General features: G+C 46.9%; 1 protein-coding gene across 4 annotated transcripts in view; it reads left to right on the top strand.

Annotated features, from left to right (window-relative positions):
• Positions 1-6944: 6944 nt before the first annotated feature.
• Positions 6945-14529, top strand: part of ZNF609 (zinc finger protein 609) — a 74402-nt gene continuing 66817 nt past the window's right edge. For 2 of the 4 annotated variants that reach the window (XM_066592424.1, XM_066592421.1), the window contains exon 1: positions 6945-7150. The gene's annotated coding sequence lies outside the window, so the exon portion shown is untranslated. The remainder of the gene's footprint in view (positions 7151-14529) is intronic. The other 2 variants (XM_066592422.1, XM_066592423.1) reach the window with 2 other exon arrangements.

Below are 14529 nucleotides of genomic sequence, written 5' to 3'. Positions count from 1 at the left end.
ACAGCTGTCATTGATTGGCTGCACATCTCCCCGTTTACACAGGAAGATGTGCAGCTGAGCAGCGAGCATTTTCATACTTGTATTAACGAACCAATCAGCCAATGAACGTGCATTTGCTTGTTTGTCAGCTGTTCGCTGGTACCTTTACAGAGCCCGATTAGCGGACAAATGAGTGTTCAGAGCAACGCTCAGGCCCAATAATCTGTTCATGTTAAATCTGAACAAATGGAGTCCCCTATACATATCCTGGATGGGTCGGGTTAACGCCGTGAAGATGGACTCCCTGCCGAAGTTCCTATATTTATGCCAAACCCTCCCGGTTCACCTCAACAGACAATTTCTTCTCAATATACGTTCCCTGATAATTAACTTTGTTTGGTTAGGAAATAGGCCTAGGCTAAGCTTCAGATTGCTCACACGGACAAAGGAAAGGGGGTCTTAGGGCTTCCAGACTTTTCACTCTATTACAAAGCGTGTCTTGCAAATTACGTCCTTACTTTGATGCAAGGAAGAGCATCGAAGTCATGGGTCGAAATAGAGCACTCACCGGACTACAGAATGACTCAGGGGGCCCCATGGATCCCACGTCGGCGGCTGAGTGACCTTAGGTCACTCTCACCATTCTTGTTGAATGTTCTCAGGATATGGGGGACATTCGCACCGAGGTCAGGCTTGACGTCCCTTCCGGGCCCCCTTACACCATTGGTTGCTAACCCGGAATTCATGGCTACATTGGACTACCTGGTCCCATGATCCCGCGAGTCCAAGACGTGATGTCACAGGAAGGAATGAAGCCTTTGGGGGAGTTTTACAGAGATTCTAGACCTCCTCCGGGAGCTTGGTTAAATTATCTGCAGGTGAGGGGGTATGTGGAGTCCCTGATACCAGGCCGGAACGGAGGACGACAGTTGACGCCATTCGAACATCTCTGTATGATGTCGTTCCCTATCAAACATGGGATCTCAGTAATTTATAAAATGTTGCTCGACGGAGCGACAGAGGACTCTCTCCCTAGTTACTCGGGCCAGTGGGAACGAGAGTTGGGGAAACAGTACTCCAGAACAGACTGGCAGAGGGCCTTCCTTCTCTGTCATAAAAGTACCAAATTCGGGAGAATTCAGGAACAAAACTTTAAAATACTCTCTCGCTGGTATAAGAAAAGTAATAATGGGTAGCGCTCCAGACAATGGAATAGATAATGAGCTGTCGAAAAATATGTATAGGGCACTATGAAAACAAGGACTCATCCGTGACGCCGGGCCTGTAGAACAGGCTCCAGTATGTCAAGGTCCAAGGTCACGTAGCAAGTCACAAGACGTGGGTTGGATTTTCTTGCACTGGTCGTTAAAGACATCTCGTGGAGAGCGTCATGGTAAGTCCCGGAAGTGGAAAAAAGAACACCACGGGATAGACAAAGCAGGTAAATGAAGTACAAAAAATACCAGCGCTCCAGTGTTTGAAAAAGTATCAGACAGATAGTGTGTGTGTGTATATATATATATATATATAGGGATAATATCACACCCTATTATACAGCATGTATCACTTACTTCTCCGGGGTGCTTATTGAAAAGCACCCCTGGATCCCGGAAAACAGGCAGAATCCAAATGTTGGATAAGGAATTCTTTATTGTGCGACGCGTTTCGGCCGAGCAGTTGGCCTTTCTCAAGCATAAACATGTTTATGCTTGAGAAAGGCCAACTGCTTGGCCGAAACGCGTTTTATATATATATGTATATATATATACACACACACACACACATATATATATATATATATATATATATACATACACACACTATCTGTCTGATACTTTTTCAAACACTGGGGCGCTGGTATTTTTTGTACTTCATTTACCTGCTCTCGCTGGTATAGGACACCGATGAGATTACACCAGATGGATGTCCAGGTTTCCCCGGAGTGTTGGAGATGCCAGAATGGCCCGGGATCAATGTTACATATCTGGTGGGAATGTCCAGCCGTCAATAGTTTGTGGAGCAGTGTGGAAGTGTTGTATAACGCTATGACCAGGTCAACAGTATCCATAACAGTTGAGATGGCCCTTCTCTTAATGCTCCCAGGGTCAATTGCCAAAGTTAGGGTGACCTATTACGTTTGACCATATTAGCAGTGAGGATGTCGATCCCGGGCTTATGGAGATTCACCTCCTCCCCATCAATGATCATATGGACAGAGAAATTGAATCTGCTCATGAGATATGAGGAGGAGAGTACTGGGGACGAACAGGAACGAATCGGCTCCTACGAGCTTTGGAGCCCCTGGATAGCCATGAGGGCTTCAGACGCTTTCAAAGTTTGGCTTGAAACGGGTCGACTGGACTATTAGTGAGCTCATCACATCACTTGAGCAAGGTCGTAACCCCCATCCCCACCCCTACCCTCTCCCTTGCCACTCTTTCCTAGCCTTCCACCCCCCAGGTTTGTTCTGTTCTCATGTTACTGAATATTGTTGTGTTTTTTTTTCTATTCCTATTATTTTGTTTAATTTTGATTTTGGATATTGTGAGTGGCATGGTGGGGTAAATCAGAATTCCAATAGATCACCAGTAATGAGCAACATCTATACTTTTAATGCAAAATCCCCTCAGTTTGATATACATTATTGTAAAGCTGTTGGTTATTATTTGAAAATGTCAATAAAATAATAATTGAACTAATCTGTTCATGTTAAAGGAACCAAGGCAGATGTAGCCCATCAGGGATTTTATGAAGTGACTTGTGGGACCCTATAATAGTGTCATGTTTAAAGTCAATGAGCTCTTCATTAGAACAGATACTACCAATGATTGCCTTTGGAGATTACATGATTGTGCTTTATTCTGTGTACTTGTTTGCAATGAGTGTGGCTAGAACACCTGGAATTTGGGAGGAGAGTCCTACGAATTAAGACATGCAAGTAGGTCTTTACTGTGATCTGCGAATAGATTGGCACTACACACGACAAATCTGTTGTAGATTAGACAAGAACATCACTCCATGCAGCAATATTCTTTCCATGAGAACCATAACAAACCTGGCACTGCGGTGTGGTTTCTGGTTTAAGCAAAAATCTCCATGCAGATATTTAGAAAGCCTTAGGCCCCATTCACACAAGTGTTCTAGTCAGTAGTTGTAAAAAAAAAAAAAAAGGCTGGAGTGGCACCTCTAGAGATAAAGTATAATGTTAAGATTGGCACCTGTTCCCTATCTTGGACTCACTCCTGGTTTTCACTTACTAATGCAGAATACAGACCTGAATATTAGCACCTAAATGGAGCCTAAAGACTTAGGCCGGCTGTCCACAGGCGATGCGGTAGCCCGTGGCGGATCTCCCCCGGTCAGCCCTATCTAATAGATAAGCTGACCGTGGAGAATCAGGGCAATTCACAGCATACTGCGAATTGCCCGCTGCGAGCGGAGAATCGCAATGATTCTCCGCTCATGGACAGGTGCCGGCGCTTTCCATAGCAATGCTCTGGGAAGCGTCGGTCGGCGGGATTCGCCCGCGAATAAACTGACGCGGACAGGGGGCCTAATTCACACACATGTATTTGCACATGCAATGTGCAGGGAATAGAACCCATTGATTTCAATGGTTTCATTCACATTAGTGTATTTTGTACACAAATTTTGTTCACACAAGAAAAAAAAAATACACTGCATGTTATATTTTTGTGCTTATTGTGCATCAAAACAGCACTGATTAAACACCCATCGTGCAAATGCGCTTACACCAATGTGAAGCCAGCCTTGGTGTCATGGCAGGTCTTGGTATAGACGGGCACCAAAATCTGCAGCAAAATCCACAGTTTGTTGCAAACTTCTTGCAGCGGAAAATCCACAACGATCCCCCTAGGTGTTTACATACATGTTAGATATACATTAGCTAATCCCACCAATCTCAGTGGGTCTGAACAATCAGCTAATTTGTATGGGGGCCTCTTGACTCTCTCCAATGCCAGATATCATTTTGTTGTTGGGGAGAGAAGTTGCTTCCACAAGTGCCTGGCTGAGCCTGCATGGGGATATTAAAATGGGGAGTGGTTCTAGTCCCAGAGAGCGGTCAAGAATGTCATTTTGCAAAAAACGTCATTTTTAAGAGAAGTGGGTAGGTTCTTGGCTGCGAGACCCCTTCTAATCAAAAAGTGATGGCATTTTGAATTTAAGAACTGGCACACCTTCTCCAATAAATACACAAGATCTTTGTCCCACAGTGCTACTCCAGCCCTTGACAGACTATAGCTACACTCCTGATCAGGTGGATTTGGACATCAAATAGCAATTCCATTGAAGAAAACTAATTGTAGTCTCTCCCATGTTTAACCCCTTCCCAGCATCCACTGTACAAGTACAGTGCATACTAGGTGTCAAGTGTACAGTGTGGGTTGCAGTCCAGGTGTCATGGCACCGTGGGACCTTCTGAACAACCCCAGGGCTGCCATGAATAATTGGCTATTAAGATGTGCCTTAGAGCTTATTTACACGAGCGTATATCGGCCGGCATTTTCATGGGCGGCTGATACATGCTTCCATCTGAGCAGTACCCTCTCCCCGGCTCCCTGCCTCTCTCCTCCCCTCCGAGCAGTTTGCAGTGGGAGGGGGCGGGACTGGGGTAGACTTAAGCTCCCGCCCCTTGTCTATAGCCAGCAATGGAAGTGGGAGGGACATATTGCATTATAATTCCAAATAGTGAATACTGTCAGGAAAAAAACAAGCAATGCCAGAATTCAACTTTTTTGGTCATTCCGTCTCTGAAAAAACCTGAATAAAAAGCAATCAAAGGGCTTATTCAGACGACCGTATATCGGTCGGGTATTCACTTAACTCCGCCCCCATCCCACCCCTCCCATTGCAAATAGTGCAGAGGGGTGGAGAGGAGGCAGAGAGGGGGCGGGAGCTCAGAGCACTGCTCCCTACTCTTCCAGCCTCCTCCCCCTGCAGAGAGGGATGCTGTATATCGGTCGGGCGTGAAAACACAGTCGATATCCGGTCGTCAGAATTAGCCCAAAGAGTCATATATGCATTATTAGAGAAAAAAAAACATAGGAGTCCAAAGATGGTAACAGAAAAGAAGTTTTAATTCCTTATGCATAACTGCAGGACAAAAAAAACAAACAAATATAAATGCCTTAACCCCCCCCCCCCCCAAAAACAGCAAAAAACAAACAGCTGCGTGCATTAATTTTGTCTTAGAAATCATTTCAAGTTTTCCAATATGTTATATGCCTTATTAAACAGTACCACTGAAAAATAAAAAAGTTATGATTTTTTGAAAGGGGGAAGAAAAATGAAAGTGAAAAAAAAAAAGGGTTATAGTGGGAAAGTGTTAAAACAGCTACTAATGGAGCAAACTGAACCGTCTAACAATCCTACATAAGCAGGCGCAGACTGGCCATTTAACTCATTGCGGAAAATCCTTGTCGCCGGTCAGGTCTTGGGGCCACCTTTTTTTATTTTATTTTTTAAGTTAAACCGGGGAAGTACACCAACATAAAACCAGCTATACTTACCTGTAGCCACTCCTCCGGCTCCTGGCCTCTTCAATCCATGCTGCGCTCTCCTCCCGACCACACTCTACCAGCGGGTGAGCAGAGCAGCACAGATATAATATGCCAAAAGTGCTACAGGTGAGAATAGCTGTTTTCTATTTTAATGTGTAATGAGCATTATTGTAAAGTGGAGGGCACAAGGAGCATTGGTATTTAATTTAGGCCATAAGGGGTATTATTACTAATTGGAGGCCACAAGCAGCAGTTTTGCTAGTTGGAGACCATGAGGGCATTAGTTCTAAATGGAGGTAATGAAGGCCTTAGTATTGTATTTAGGCAGTGATGCGCATTATTATGGAGTGTGGCACTATGTAGAGGTTTGTAAAATAAAGCCAGGTGGCTGAAAAATTGAGGAATCAAAGAGGTCTGTGTGTCAAGTTTTGCACACAAGCTGCAATTGAGAGAAGACATCATGACATGAGGGCTGGATGGAGAAGAAAAGGGAAAGTGAAAGCTCCAATCAGTGACAACGTCACCTGTAATCACTCATGCAATCTTCAGAGCTGGTATATACGGCTATATGGGAGTAGTAATTATCTTTCTACAGTTTTTTCTTTCATCATTTTGGTGATATTATGTGCTCACAGTCTGGGGTATTATTTAGCCCTTATACAATGTTAGGATTGATAATTATGTGATAATGGTGTGGCGGTATGCCAGCCCACACAGCGGTTATTTATACATGCAGCGTTTTACCGCACGCTCGTGGGAGCCTGGCCTAACAAGGTGAAAAAGTTTAAAAAATATCAATCCATGAGGCGGCTCTGAAGCACCACCTATCAGTCCTACGGCTGTGGCACATGGAGGTCTCTCCTAGGCCTCCGGCTGCCATGGCTACCCACTGGCATCCTGTGATTGGATTTGCAGTGAGCTTATGGGGACAGAAGAAAAAATAACTAACTGTCTCACCACCCAGATGCTGCGGTCACTACTGACCACGGCATCCAGGGAGTTAAAGGACTGGGATCAGAGTTTCATCTGATCCTGGCCATTACAGGGACAAGCCGCTCAATGCTGTTCATTTATGTCCTGGAAGCCTCACAGGCTAGAAATAGGTGGCACCTTAAAGGGCTATTCCTATCTCAGTTTGGGAAATCTGCTGCCATGGTTACCGTAGTCTGTGACAGCGCCCTGCAATGCATGGGAGCCGCTGACACAGCGACACGAGGCCGGTTGTGCCCGCACACCATTACCCGGCGGGGACATCCTCACACATCACACCTTCCAGTCTGCCATGCCGGAGAGGCTGCACACTCCTAGCAGCCGTGCAGCGCGCACTACTAGGCTCCCATCCTTGCAGATGACGTCTACTGTTAGCGCCCTCCCCTGGGCGGGCCGGGTAAGGTATCGCGGGAAGGGGCGGGCACTCAGGTCGGATCAGTGGGCGTGTCTCCGGCCGCGCCGGAAGCGCAGTCCTCCTCTCGGTCCGAATCTGCTTGCGGCCTGTGCGGACGGTGAAGCCTGGAGCTGGAGTAGAGGCTGCCCGGATACGGTGCGGGGGGAGGGACACGGGATGGGGGGGAGCCGGGGCCCTGTGTGACCCGTCCCCGGGGCAGTGTGCGGGCTAGGACAAGATGGAGGACACTTGAGGCCGGAGCGGGGTGAGTGCGATCCTTGGGGCAGGAGTCCGTGCTGTATGCGGGATGTGTGTGCGGCTGCCGGCCTCCCGTCCGTGTAGTCCCGGCGGGCGGCTGCTTGTGCCTCCCTCCATGGGATTATTGTGCAGGAGTTGCCATGGTGCCCAGACTGCCATGTATAGGAGGCTGGCACACACTGCAGTCCCTGCCAGCATGGAGGGCATCAGTGTGTGCCAGCAGCATTAGCATCTACTAGTCTGGGCTCTGCACTAAGGGCAGCCTGGCACTGCTGATCAGTGAGGGGTACAGGGTGCTGGTTGGTGCCCAACAGGAAGCCCTGGCACGGCTGGCAGCCGCAGTAGTTATAGGACAAATACGGCAGCAATAGCGTCAGACATAATAGCCCCCGTATGGGGGAGCCCGGGGGTTGGTGGCATGTTGGCGCTGGGTACAGTCACACAGCGGGTGCCGGTCCGGTCTGTAAGCAGCCGAGTGACTCCCCTGCATGTATACACGTGTGTCACACGGGGCTTTGTTGCTTATGTATGTTTTATGCCCGCGTGTCGCCCAGTTTTTATGTACGTGCGAGGAGGCCTGGCCGATGCCACTTTTGTTTTCACTATATCCTGGTAACATGTAAAAACCGCAGTGCACATGCGTGTAGGATCCGTGTTTGCTGCATTTTCTTACACTTCATAAGCGACTTTGGGCTGTGAATATGGCCAAAAACAGGACGGGCGCGCAAAGCCCCCAAAACTGCAGCAACGACCGGCTACATACAGCGAGGTGTGAGCGTACCCGGCGGGAGAAAACAAGTAATCCTGTGGATGTGAGAGCTGTTAGTGGCTAACAAAAAATACACTATGGTACAGCAAGCTTTCCAACCCCTCAGGCATATTGAAATAGAAGAGGTGTTTGTGTGTGTGTGTGTGTATGTGTATGTGTATATATATATATATATATATATACATACACACACTTTTGACAAGGCACAGACATGGTGGGATTATTTTGCACTTGAAAGGATGAGTAGAGAAATAACTACTTAAATAGCCCACTGATAAAGATGTGAAGGTTTTATGGTCCCTGAATTAGTGTTAGGGGGTCACCAGGCCAGAGTGTTATCTGTGCTACATAATGAATGCAGCAGTTCACTTGAAGGTCCGTGTTCTCTCCGTGTGTAATCAGTAAGAAATACAGACAACATCCGCCGGTGTGAGCGGCCCTCAATAGTACAAACGGACAAGGTCTGCTGTTTCCAGAAGAGTAGTTGTTGTTTGGCCTTGTGGTCCCTAGTACACACAGAATACGTCCGGCAGGAATATCCTGCCGCTGCCCTCTAGACATCCCTTCAGAAGTGACCAACGCCTCTTCATTTCAGACATTGGTACTAGTTACAGAATTTTGGCTGTGGAGTCGGCACTGAAATTCTGCATCTAAGTCCGGTACAAAACTAGCGAGCCGGCCGTAACATCCTCCCAGCGGGATATATCCAGTGCGGGCCTTCAGATCTGCAGCGTATTGTATCCGCTGTGACTTTCATTCAGTTCTCTGCCAGGAGGAGAGTCTGTAGTAATCTCCGCACCAAAAGCGGCAGCAGAATGTGTGTTGGTTTAGTGCTGGTTGACAGCCTACATGTTACAGTGTGAGTCTGCCGCAGCCACCTACCTCTATGATGATGATGATGGGGAAGCATCGGCTGCCGGGTCAGTAAATGGAACGATTTACAACCTGAAGCATTCTGGCTGCACTTAGTGCGCACTATCCTCTGATATGGTGGAACTAAACGTGAAGCCACTTCGCAGTGAATCATCTAGCTGACATCTCGGTCGTGTATGAGCCGTACACGGAGTCTCTAGCCAAACCGTGCCGGTCCCTCATCTCCGCTGTGAGGAGTACAGTGTGAACACTGGAGGCTCAATTTTCTAGAACCTAATGGGAAAAGCAATGTGTGGTAATGATTGGAAATGATGAGGATGTTCCTCGCTCTCGGTGTCATGGTGGATATTGCGGTATAACCGGCAGACGGGACCTTTCTCGGTCTGACGGTGGAGTTACTATTTTTTTTATTTATTGTAAGTGTTTCGCTTAGTTTATCTTCCCACTTCCATGGCCGTCCGCCTGTGATATTTCATGGTGCCGGGAGGCTGGACCAGTTTGGGGTGTTTGTAAATAACTCTTTCGACATAACCTGCATGTGTCTAACATTGTTACCATTACTGGTTCAGGGGTGCCGTGCCCGTTACATGCACATCCAGAGCACTCGGTGGCGGTCAGTGTTGTGTATCGCACTTTATCTACAGTGCAGGAAACATATAAATGTAACCAACGTGTCTACTAATAAGAGCGGGCTCACACCAGCGTAATCTAATCACGTATTACGCGGTAAATGGATCCAATGACAGCGCATTGATTTTCATTGATCCATTCATTGTGTATAATACGTGCGTAACCTTAACGTAGCTCGTTCTATTTTGCAGAGTATTACGCACGGTAGAGCTCTAGTGTTCCCTATAGGTGTGTAATAAACGCTGTGCATGCGCCATTACATTGCCTATATGTGGGGTTTATACATCACTAAGCAACAGAGCAGGAAATTTTTTAAAAAAAGAAAGAAACCGCGCATGACAGCGTGCATGAGATACGCTGCCATACACAGTCCAGAATCGCTGCCCTACACAGTGACACACCGGGTCACACAGTGGTACAATGCTGCGTTCTCTGCACCGCATCTTACGCATACCCTCGTGTGAGCCCGGCCTAAATAGAGCGTGTACCAACACAACAATATATAATATTTGCAGGTAGTGTCGGTTTGTGGTGGATGCCCTGCTCCGTCCCATATTGGCCCCTAAATGTTCATTCAGCCATATTTACACAAGTGGATCCGATATAGGTCTGAGAGACTCGGAGGTAACTAACACGTGTTTGTCAGGCAGTTTTCAGGTGTGTGTTGCTTGGTTTGCCTTCAGATGGACGTGCGATGTTCACACACCTACTTAAAAAATAAAATAGAAATAAACCCCTCGCAGTCGCATCCTAATCGCACGGCATGCCAGTGTGATGCAATTGTTTTCAGGCACCCATAGGGTAATAACGGATTCTTCATCAGAATCGCCCCAAATAGGACATGCTGCTACTTTTCATCTTGCACCATCACTGGGAGTGAAGTAGCGTTTGTGTAGATGAGCCTGTAGCAAATAATAGGTTATATGCCTGTGTAATATATGTGCGTCTCACAACATACAGAGATCGCGTGTGACAATGCAGCTGCATGTAGTATGGTGTGGGCATGTATATTGGTACCGCGTGTGACAATGCAGCTGCATGTAGTATGGTGTGGGCATGTAGATGGGTACCGCGTGTGACAATGCAGCTGCATGTAGTATGGTGTGGGCATGTAGATTGGTACCGCGTGTGACAATGCAGCTGCATGTAGTATGGTGTGGGCATGTATATTGGTACCGCGTGTGACAATGCAGCTGCATGTAGTATGGTGTGGGCATGTAGATTGGTACCGCGTGTGACAATGCAGCTGCATGTAGTATGGTGTGGGCATGTAGATTGGTACCGCGTGTGACAATGCAGCTGCATGTAGTATGGTGTGGGCATGTAGATTGGTACTATAGGCCCATGATGGTGAATACAGGACGCTGTGTAAGTAGGGCTTCTGTAGGGTGGAGGTGGAAGGCGTAAGATGAAGCGTAGTAATGCCTTCACTCGTCTGGACCGCACGATCGGCCATCGCCAATGACTTATTTGTTGGTAAACACAAAAATGAAAGTTTTGGTTTGGTGTGAGTCATTTCCTTTCCGCCAGGTCTGGGCTTGCCTGCGCTGTGTGGGCACTGGGCGAATGCCTGCTAGTTGTCTTGTTTTCGGGCATGTAACCTGTAAGCTTGGGAGCCGTCCCTCACTATCAGGGATTAAACGTGGGAATGCCGGCCCCCCATCCATCCCCCACTCCTGATTGTCTCTCCTCTTTCATCCTAAGCATCTGCAGTACTAGATTGAGTTACAACAATAATTCTGCTATCAAAGAGGCTGCAGCTGCCCCAGCCCCCTCACCCGGCGCTGGCTTCCTTTCTTCGTGTCCCCCATTCTGGGTTTCTCCTTTCTTCCCACCTCGTCCTCCATGGCCTCCCCCTCTGCTCTGCCTCAGCACACAGCCCTCTCTCTGTTTGTCAGCACGCTCCAGCCTATATTTATGGAGCCGTGTTTTATGTGCTGGAAGTGGGTGATTCAAGGACAGGAGCGACTGCAGCATGTTTAGAGCCGTGCCAGGCTTCTTTGTGTGCACCAGGCCTGGGTAGAAGGGGGTAGAATAGTCTTTTGTTCTGCGCCTGGTGTTTGCATTGTGCCCGCTGTTGACCCTGCCTTCATCCTCTGTGATATAAAATAACATTATGACGTAGGGTCCTCTCTGTCTGGGGTGTAAGCGTTCTGTAGGGCTGTGTGCGGGGGCCATTAGCTAATGCTGGATGCATGCACTACATCTTTGTGTGGGGCTGCACTGTTTACACTGGAGATGACTAACATGCTCGCCAGCCCCTGTGCACTTGGCCACTTTTAACCCTTGCATTGTTGGGTCATAAATCGTAGGGTGGGTGTTTATCCCCCCAGTTACACACTGCAATAATGTCTGGAAAATCCTTTTCTTTGTACTCTCAGCGAGACTACATGGGTTCTTCTGGAAAATCTGAAGGTTATTTGCTGACTTCAGCGCTGGAAGCCGTCAATAAGCAGATGCACCTTGTACGGCGATGCCACGGGTATTCCGGCGCCGTGATTCATGTCTCGTGTGTTGTCCTTATGTCCAGTGCACTGGGCACCAACCCGTATTCGCACATGCCCTTTTCACAATAATCGCAGCATTCACTGCTCTGGTTAGTTTTCACAAACCTGAATGGCCCATTTAACATGAAGGGCTTATTCACACAAGGATGCGGCTAACCGCTGCGTGACCGGCGTATGGCAGCGATTTTGGATATGCGCACAGTTCTCCTGTCTTTCTTTACATTTTTAAACATTTCTCTCTCTGTTGCATAACGACATTGCGTATAAACGCTGCATATATGCTATGTAATTGGGTATGTACAGTGTTTTGTATGCGGCTCTATTGTGCGTAATGCGCGGTAGAAATGCCATGTTTTTTTTTTAATGCGCATATGATACGCTATATAAATACGCAAGTGTGACTGAATCAATGTATGTTTATTGACTGCATTCACCGCATATAATGCGCATGTACACCGCACGCGCAATAAGTGCTGAAATTATGCTCCTGTGAATGAGCCTTTAGACATTTGTGAGAATCGGAGGGCTTACAGACTATAAACAGGCTCACCAGTGTGAATAAGGCCTAAGGGTACGTTAGCTGATTTGTTGCGGACTTGCGGCAGAAACCCTTTTAACTGACTTCAGATTAAAGCGCTGAAATCCGCTGCACCAAAAATCCGCCACAAATCGGCTACATGTTAACACACCTTAAGGCCGGGCTCACACGAGCCTTTGTGTAAAACGCAGCGTTTTACTGCTGTGGAAGCCGGCGTTGGGCTGCGTATGGCAGCGATTTTGGACTGCGCAGGACAGATTATGTTACGCACGCTTCCCGTGGGCCAGAGAGGAGAAGTGCAGAGCCTGTTTAGGTAATATATTGATTTTTTTTTTTTGTATGCAACTAGGGCTTATTTTAGGGACAAACAGTAGGACTTCCTACTGTAAAAGTTGCATCGCAGCGCAAGAAATCTGTGTTTTCATGCGATACAACACAAAGTCAGGGAACATGGGCTACGAAACAGCGCAAATCACGGCAATATTCAGAATGCTGCAATTTTTTTTCTCGCAATGTAGCAGCCTACAAAACATCACTAATGTGAAGGAACCCATAGGAAAAAATGGGCTTCACATGCACACGATTTGTAGCGCTGTCGCATCACGAGAAAGTCACGCAATTTTGGTGCCTGTGTGAAAGCGGCCTAAGGATGATGATAGTGATGAGATTGGTAGTGTTTTATATAAAGTACAATTTGCCACTTTGTAGGATCGGTCAGACCGAGTGACTCTTTTTCTGTCCAAAGTGTTGAAAAAAATCAGTTCATATGTCGTCCTGACAACAAGGAGTGGATCATACAGTGTTGTGATGACTACACCACAGCAACCTCCGGAGGCCGGTCCGATGTCTCCTCTAGTGCTGCCCACACCTCAACAGCAACCGAACTGGGCAAAACATATTGTGATACACCGTTGTCTGCAGACAGCTGGGGCTCATTCACACAACCTTATGCGTAAAAGGCTGTGAGGGTCCCGCAGTGTGTGAGTGTAGGGAGAATTTATGTGTTTATCAAAATGAAGACACTCCCAGATCTTGTGTAGAAGTCTGGACGCAGGAGAAATACATATCACACCAGCCTGTGCTGTATCAGATGATTTCTAATTTATTCTAAGGTATGTGTTGTTTATATACTATAAATGACATCACAGGAAAAGTACATACCTCCAAGATTAATAATAATACATGATAGGCTGAAACTAAAATGTTTGACATGTGTTACACCTTTTACGGTGTGACTATAACATACAATGAAACTGTTATGAATTCAGTGAAAAGGAATGCAAGGGAGGCAGTCTGGAGACTCTTATCTTGTCTGTCTACCCATACTGGTATAGAAAAGGTTTCGTTTAACCCTTTCACTACTTATATTAGCATCATGCTATATCTTTCTAGTCTACAATTCAATAAAAGAACAATTAACTGATACATTGATCTACAATTTTCTTAACAGTGAGCTGGCCACATCTCCATGTATGGCAGCGAGTGTGCTGCACATGACCGTGTATCTCGCACCCGCTGCCATGCACAGTGTGACGTTTTGCCTTTTTAAAAAATGTTATTCCCCGCTCTGTCTCCTAGTGCGTTGCGTATGTATCGTTACCCATATGCAATGTGTTGCATATAGGCCTCGTCGCATTCGCTACCCACACAAAAGTATATGGTTCACGCTGCGTGATAGGCGGTGAAATAGAGCATGCTGCGTTCTTTTTCACACGCTTTTGTACATATGAATGTATCAATGAAAATCCGCGTACTTTGACTCCATTCACCACATGAATAATATGCGCCAAAATTACGGTCGTGTGAAAGAGCCCATATGCTGCGTTTAAACAGAACGATTAATGTTCAAAGAATCGTTTTGGCTGGGTTCACACGGGGCGTAGGCCCGTCGGAAATCCCGCGGTTTGGCCGCAGCAAAAACTGCGAGATTTCCGCTGGGAGAACCGCCGCCGCGGCTTTGAAGTGGCCCAACCGTTCGCTTTTCCGTTGCGGCCGGCGCTCCATAGAGGAGAGCGTGGCCGCGACGATAATAAACAAAAAAGAAAAGTAACTAGACATGCTGCATCTTC

This window comes from Eleutherodactylus coqui, chromosome 2, assembly GCF_035609145.1.
Source record: "Eleutherodactylus coqui strain aEleCoq1 chromosome 2, aEleCoq1.hap1, whole genome shotgun sequence".
NCBI lineage: Eukaryota > Metazoa > Chordata > Amphibia > Anura > Eleutherodactylidae > Eleutherodactylus > Eleutherodactylus coqui.
The sequence above is the reverse complement of the archived record's forward strand: the minus strand, read 5'-3'. Positions and strand labels throughout refer to the sequence as shown.